General features: G+C 38.5%; 1 protein-coding gene across 1 annotated transcript in view; it reads right to left on the bottom strand.

The window, feature by feature from the left end:
* The window catches only part of LOC100619697 (zinc finger protein 420-like), a 380349-nt gene that overhangs the window by 179732 nt on the left and 192073 nt on the right, over window positions 1-8544 (bottom strand). The window lies entirely within an intron of this gene.

The raw sequence follows: 8544 nt of genomic DNA, 5'->3' as shown, positions 1-8544 counted from the left end.
TCCCCAAGAGGAAGCAGAAGGCCATAGCCAACCCCTGTCAGAGACCAGAGCAGCTACAGGGATACATGGTATCCCACTGATAATTCGCACCCCTGTGCTGCCTGTCTGGCTCCACTCCAGCCCCAAGTCCTTTCTAGACCCAGCCAGCCCAGCCCAGCTCCAGTCTGAGAACATAGAGGGAGAGGAAGAGCTCCCAGCTTTGGCGGGTATGAAGGAATTGGGCACAAGGAGGCATAGGCAGGAGGTGGTCTGTCTCAAAGGGACTCATAAAAGGGAGAATTCGAACTCAGCCCCAATCAGGGACCACACCTTAAGTGGCTCCCAGCTCTAACTTGTGGGGAGGCCAGTGATGCTCCCTACCGCCAGCCCTCCCCTCCCTGTGCAGGAGCCAGGCCCCTCCACATCTTGTCCCTCTCCATCCCGGCCCTCGATTTCCCGCTTCCCGCCCCCCCCCCCACTTCATAATTACCCAGGCTTGAGTCAAGGGGGGTTGGGCGTAGGGAAAAAAGGGGTGTGTGTGGGAGGGGTGGGGGCCTCATGCATCCCGACTTCCAAGCTCTTTATTTTCTTCTCCTCCCCCCACACTGGCAGAAAAAAAATGTGGGCGTTCCCAGTCTCCTGAGCATCTACAGAGGTGGGTGGGGAATGTCACCTACTGGGGGTCTGCAGGAGGATTCCAGGAAAGAGCCACAAGCAGAAGAAATTAGGTGAAGGCCCCGCCCCCTTGTCCCCAGCCACGCCCATTGTTGCCCAGGTGTCTCTAGCCACGCCCCTCTTGGTCTGGTGTCTCTAGGCTCCTCCCTCTTCCTCTGACCATATTCTAAGGCAGAAAAAAACTTCACAAGCAAACAAATGCAAAAATAGCAGAAATAATAAATGCATCCTTCTTAGATCATGATGTAATAAAATTTATAATCAGTAACAATTCATGGAAAGACAAAAAATTAATTGGAAACTAAATAATCTAATTCTCAAAATGGGTGGATCAAAGAAAAACTTTTAGACATAATCAGTGGTTTAATTAAAGAGAATGACAATGAGGGAAAAAAATCTCAAAATTTATTGGATACAGCCAAAGCAGCATTTAGGGAAAATTTTATAGTATTCAGATCAATGAAAAAAGAGAAAAAACTAATCAATGAACTGGACATGCAATGAAAAAATCTAGAAAATGGACAAATTAACAATTAACAATCTCCAATTAAACCCTAACCTGAAAATCCTAAAAACCAAAGGAAAAATAAACACAATTGACAGTAAGAGAACTATTGAACAAATACATATGACAAGGGGAAATCATTAGGAGCTATTGGCCCAATTTATGACAATAAATATGACCATCTATGTAAAATGGATGAATATTTATAAAAATATAAACTTCCCAGATTAACAAAGGAGGAAATGGAATACTTAAATAATTCTGTCTCAGAAAAAAAAATTGAAGAAGCCATCAATGAACTTCCAATGAAAAAAACTCCAGGTCCAGGTGGATTCATAAGTGAATTCTATCAAACACTTAAAGAACAATTAATCCCAATACTATATAAAATTTTTGGTAAAATAAGCAACTAAGTTGTCCTGAAAAATCCTTTTTATGACACCAATATTGTATTGATACTGTAGGATTTAAATTAATTCCCAATACTTCAATCACCTATGTTGACCAACTCAGATCCACTCAGGTATCCACTGAAGCTTATGGCTTTCAGTTTTTGCTGAAATGCTCCCTCTTGGGGGCTGTAAAAATAAATTTGCAAGCTATAAAATAAAATATTTAGATGGATAACAGTTCCAACTGAGGTTCAAGACTTTTCAAAACTGTTTTCCTTGCCAATCAGGTTCAAACTATTCAGATACTTTCGATAGAGGTAATCAAAAGTATCCTCAGTGATGAAGTAAAGCTCAGATGTGAACAGGGATGTTACCTCCTCCAGCCCTGAGAGAGAGTCTCTGAGAGTGTGTCTCTGCCAACTGCCAGAAAGAGTAATTGACATAGAAATACGGCTATAACTGTCACATCTGAAATTAGCATGTGCTCTCAGCTCTGCTTCAAACTCCAGTTCTTTTCTCAATTAGCCACTTTACTTCTTATCCTAAAACTAATAAAACAATACTTATTTTCTCATATAATCCTTACAATTTTCCCCATTTGAGCATATGGAGAGATGAAAAATCTCTCCTGTATGCTCACTATTCTATGTAATTCTAAAGCTATACCTAACCTTATTACTATTAAATTTCTTAAAAATAGTCTTAATCTTATGCTTATCTTATCCTATTCTTATTGCTACACTTTATCTATGCTAACCTATATTAGGGATATAAATGAAAGAAAAAAAATGTCAATGAAAACAAATAATCAATGAAAACATATTTGCACAAATACAAGTGCAAAACATACAATTATAGAAATTCTAAATGGAAAATACAAAATGCAAACTTTTGAAAAACTTTTGAAACAATAAAATAGTTACAAATTAACTTATGTTTTACAAAAAAACAAAGTCTATCTAAAATAATAACTATGCTTATGGAAAGGACAGGAAGTTCTTTGAGTCATGCCTGTTTTTGGAATTGATACAATGGGATGCTAGGTACCCATATAGATGGGGCAACTTGTAAACTACTTTAACCTAAAAGGGTGACAACTTATTCAGAGGTTTTTTCTTAATGAAATTTGTCGACACAGCAGCATTTTTTTCTGACTTACTAAAGAGATTAAAACTACTCAGCCGTGAATTCAAAATGGGCGGTCTTTTGGAAACATCTACAATGATTGGTAGATGTAAGGACTTAGGGGAGGTGACAGAGGAAATTTTGCTGTTAAAAATAAGAGCCTGGATCTCATTCAGGGATCTCAATTTCTGATTCTCATTCTGGAGGATCTCATTCTGAGAGACTCATTTCCTTGAGGACTGATGCTTGAGGGCTCTTTCCTTGGAGATAGATCTCTTTGAGGAGAAGTGCTCTTGGAGGAAATCTCATTCTGAAGGAGAGCTCCTTGAGGAGCTCCTCTGAGGGGCTCTGTCCCTCTGGGGTAGGAGCTCTGGAGGCTCTTGAGAGAGGCCCTTTGAAACAATCTCTGGCTGGAAGACTTTTTGAGGAAGGACGCTGGCCTGGTGTCACTAGTATCCTTGTTTAGTCAGACCTTGTGGTGAGTGTTAAAAAACTGACTGATTTCTCTTTTAAGACTCAGGTCTAGGCCATATTGGCTTGAGGCCCTTCATACTTATTCCTTTCTTACTCTCTCTCTCTCTTTCTTTGATTACTCATTGTATTGTTAATTAAAATCTCTATAAAACCCAATTGACTTGGGTATTTGAATAATTGGGAATATTTCCCTGGCGACCACCTTATATTTGATTTTAAACCCAAGACACTGTAGTGAAACATATTTCTGCGGTCAAAATTTACTCACCCTCTCTTATATCTATCACAATTTATATCTTCCACCATTTTAACTCACTACAATTTAAGACCTCAACCATTTTAAATCTCACAACTATGAGAGAGACTATCTAGAGCAATATTGCAGAAATTATTCTTTGAGAACTAGACCTATTAGTATGTGAACAAGTTGGAGGACTGAGCTAAACCTAGAAGAAGAATGAGGATGTTTATACCCCCAGTTGTGACTGAACCCATGATGTTTACTCCCTCTGTGTGACTAGGTCCCATATGGGGTACCATATTAAGTAATATAATATGCATGGGGGGACAACCCAGGCAAGGCATGGAATGTTCAGTCTGAGGAAAGCAAAGAAGGCAGTATTGTTGAATCACAGAGTACATATTGGAGAGTAAGGGGCAAGATGGAAAGGAGCTAAGTTATGAGGCTTAGATTGACAGAAGATTTTGTATATGATACCATGAGTGTCAGGAATGAATATGGAGTGATTATGAGACTGAACAGTCATTATTTCTAGCAGTAACATCTTCCACACCACTGACTTGGGCAAGGAAATTTGTCCTTGACCCAGTGCTCCAGGATGGACCCCAGGAGGGTCCCAATGTCAAATTTAAATAGGATAAAAAGGCAACAATTTATACAGATTCTAGATATGCTTTTGGCATTTGTCACTCAGTTGGGATGCTATGGCTCCAGAGAGGAGTTTTAACCTCAACTGGAAAATCTATATCGAATGCAGAAATTATTAATGAAGCTCTTTCTGCTCTCCAGCTGCCTGAAGCTCTAGCCATTGCTCTGCCCATACAGGTGGCATTGGCCTTATCTCTAGGGGAAATGATTGAGCAGATGCCACTGCAAAGCTAGCAGCCATAAAAGGACCTGAATTAATTTTAACATTGACAACCACTGATGACTTAAATTCATTACTTTCCTATAATGAAAAAGAAGTGGAAAAATGGAAGCAAAAATTCAAAACAAAACATGTTAATGGAGTATGGGTGTCATCTGAAGGAAAACCCCGGCTCCCTAGAAGTTTCTATCACCAAATTTGCCAATCTATTCATAAAAATGGTCACTTTTGTACCTAGGGCACTGTGGACTCTGTTAAGAGTATGGATAGCCCCTGGTATAACTGCTATAGCCTCTAAAGTATGTACAGCCTGCCCTACCTGCCAAGCATATATCCTACATGCATTTCATAGCAAAGCCTTTGGTGGGCCACCTCTGGCTTACACACCAGATGGCCGGAAGCATTTACTGCAGCCCAAAACACAGTGGCTTTTGTTGCTAAGGTGCTTTTAAAAGAAATTATTCCTCACTTTGGCCTGCCAGCATGTATTGATTCTGATAGGGGAAGTCATTTTACTGATTCTGTCCTAAATCAAATATATTCTTACTTGATGATAACTCCCAAATTTCATGTAACATATCATCCCCAGAGCTCAGGCTAAGTTGAAAGAATGAACAGAGAACGTAAAACTATGATTGGCAAACTATGCACTGAGACCAAATTAAAATGGCCTGAAATTCTCCCTCTGGCCCTATTTTATCTTAGAAGCAGGCCTAGAGGAGACCTACACATCTCACCATTTGAGATACTTTTTGGACATCCACCTATACAGGCTAAGCCTTTCTCCCCTCCATATACATCAGTATTAGGGGGAGATACTACTATTGCTTCCTACACAAAGGGATTATAGCACAAACTGTGTGAACTCCATGAATTCAGAGCTGCAGTACAAGCCAGACCACTAGACTTTTCACTTCATGATGTGAACCCAGGAGACAAAGTGTATATTAAGAATTTCCAGCGTACTGGAGCAACTCAGCCTTCCTGGGAAGGGCCATTCCAAATATTGTTAACTACTCCAACATCTATAAAGATTGGAGAGAAGGATTCTTGGATTCATTGCTCACATGTAAAGAGAGCATCTTCTGTTGAGACTGATTGACTGTATCCTATCACATGCATTGGAGATAATAATCCATTGACAAGTGGCTGCTGTTTTTTGAGAACACATTGAATTCCTGAATTTTTTTCCTTATTTTTATTATTTCTTTTCTTTTCTTTTGGTTAGAATATTTGATTTTTTTCCTTTTTCTCATTTCTTGTACTAAAGGTACATACAATTAATATTATTTTTTCTCTCTGCAGTAATAAAAGTTTAAATTATATATGTATACACACACACACATATATGGGGTGCTCAGGGAGGAGTAATATCTTAGTATGGAGGGCTTGTCGTGCCCTCCTAGGGCAGCTCTCCAGCCTCTGACCCTCACTTGACACCTGGCTCTCACTTGTGGTTCCCAGTAGCTGCTAGCATGCGGCAGCGTCCACACCCCAGGCAATGGCTTCGACAGGCCGGCTAAACCTTGTGAGGGTAGCCATTGAGTCATCGTGGACCCCTGGTGAACTAGGGCTTTGCTCACCGAGCATGTGAAGACTGTTTCGGCAGAACAGGCAGAAGAAACCAACAAGAAGGTTCAACGGCTGAGATGGCGACGCAGCAAGGCAATGTGGAGTGCTTAGGGTGTGTTGGAGTACAAAAGACAACACAGCCATCCAATGCAGCTGAGGAAGTCTCCAGGTGTAACAACTTTTCATGCCACTGGACCCAGGCTTCCAACACGGAGAGAGTGGAACTGTCTCTGTGCATCGACTTTTCCACTTAAATCTTCATGCACAAGTGTCTTTGTGCACAAAAATGCACAAAGACAATCGTCATCCTCGGTTACTGAGAGACTACTACCATATATATATATATATATATATATATATATATATATATATATATATATATATATACTATAATATCAATGCATGCCTAAAAGCTTTAAACTGTGGGAACTTGCCATTTATTGATAAAATGTTATGGGACTGTGATTAGTGTTTGTGTTTGATTCAAGGAAATAGGATAAAAAACCAAGGAGCACAGATTGATGCACTTCTAAGCCAATACAAAAGGACTTAAACCTAGTGTGAGACTCAAGGTTGTGACGCTTGACATATGTTAAGTTGTAGGATTTCCTTGTATCTACACTCTTTGTGAAATACTCAGACAAGTACCAAAGTTTGGCTATCATCCTGGCTCCCCATATGCCTGAGAATGACAAAAAATCAGACCAGGGAATGACATTTCCCTATCAAAAGAAAATTCTAGTTCTTTTTTTTTCTTATAGTATGGCAAATTCCTGTAGTCTTGGCTGCAAATAGTTAAGTGAAATATTACTGCATTCTGTCTTATAGACTTGTGGGATTAGAAATTACTTTAATTGGTCCCTAATACAAGGGCCTGTTCAAAATTTATTAAACCCTAAAAGAATATTATGAATTTATTCTTGGTTACTCAACCTTTTATATACATAGATTTTGATATTTTCATTCTGATTTTGAATTTTTTTTCTTTCTACCAAAAGTTTAACTTCTTTCCATTTTTTTCTTTATATTTTTGGGTTTTTTTATTTTTCTCATCTTTTGATAATTGACTCATACAACCCCATAACTCAATCATGCATCCTGTAACAGTTAAATTAGTCTCTTGTGATAAAAGTATTATGTTTTATGAGGTTTATTAAAGATGATTAGAAATCAAGGAATAAAGAAAATACAAAATAAGAAAAGCATATGCCTAGGGCTTAGCCCATTCACAGCCGCTTACTACATCTTGCATACTCAGTACAGAGACATGTGTGCTTAGAAGCAGAAGAAGAGAGAGCTCTTGGGAGGCAGAGAACCCTTTAAATATTAAATTGTGTTTTTGCCCAGGTGGAGATGCAGGTGAGATTATAGGGAATTCTGGGAAGTACCAAGGACTTCTGGGGATTGAAATCTGGGGTTCAAATCTCCATTTTACATTCCCCCTGTGATCATATTGGGAAACCAGTTTCCCCAAAAGGATCATGGAACCATAATAAACTTAAAGATTGCAATAATTTGTGGATAAAAGGAAAAGAGAACAAAACCAGTAATTGCTAGGTGCAATGCCAAAAAGCCAGTTAGGAAGCAGTCCCCTTTGGCATAAGAGTATACATACAAATTAAATGTTCAATCAATCACACCCAAAGTTCATTCTTGATCTTTCTCATGCAGCTTGTGGTCTGTGGAGGCATCTTCATGGTGTCTTCTCTAAACAGTTCAGTTTCTGGATTTGGAGAGGTAGCATGTTTCTTAACCTAAAATTTCTCTCTCAAGGAATTGAAACTTTGCAATTTAAAATAATAATAATTGCACATCCCCCCTCCCCCTGAAGAGGGTGATTGAAAAACACAGGGATCACTTAGGGATGCATGGCTGAGTTATGAGGTATATGAATCAATTGGTAAGAGAAATAAAAACATAAAAAATCCAAATAAAAAAGATAATTTCTGGATGAAATATAGACTATCAAGTATTATGTGTAAATATTCTAAGTAAATGAAAAATAAATCTATAAACAGGTCCTTGAATCAGGGCCCAGTTAAAAATGATATAAACAATTAAGCATTTACCCAGTCAGTAGCCAGGACTACAGAAAGTTGCCACAATATGAAAGACAGAAAAGGGACTTGATTATAGGAGCCAGATAGAAGCCAAATTAGGGATACTCATCTGTAAGTATTTTCACAAAGAGTGTGGATACAAGGAAGGCCTACATCTTAACGTATGTCAAGTGTTGCAACCTCAAGTCTTAACACTAGATTCAAGTCCTTTGTATTGGCTTAGAATTTTCATCAACCCTATTGGGATTGGTTGGTCTCTTTGACCTTGTGCTCGATTGGCACTGTGCAGGTTTAGCTTTGTGCTTCTTTGGCCCTGTGCAATGACTCTTTTGTATATCTTCTCCCAGAATCACACAGCATCATTAAGCAAAGTCCCATAATTTTTTAAACAATTAGTGGCATCATTTTTATAGTCTCAAGCTTTGGGGGCATGCCTTGACATTATAGCAAATATATTTTAAACTTATATTACTGATAAATCAAAAAAGTTAAAGAAAATCTTAATACTGGTGGCATGTGCTTCAAATATAAAATGGAGAGAAAAAACTGAAATAGTATATTGCACATGCAAGAAAAATATAATAATAAAAGAGTTTTAAAATTAAAAAAATATAGCTTATAATCATTGACACACTATGTCAGCTAAGAAAATA

This window comes from Monodelphis domestica, chromosome 1, assembly GCF_027887165.1.
Source record: "Monodelphis domestica isolate mMonDom1 chromosome 1, mMonDom1.pri, whole genome shotgun sequence".
Lineage (NCBI taxonomy): Eukaryota > Metazoa > Chordata > Mammalia > Didelphimorphia > Didelphidae > Monodelphis > Monodelphis domestica.
The sequence above is the reverse complement of the archived record's forward strand: the minus strand, read 5'-3'. Positions and strand labels throughout refer to the sequence as shown.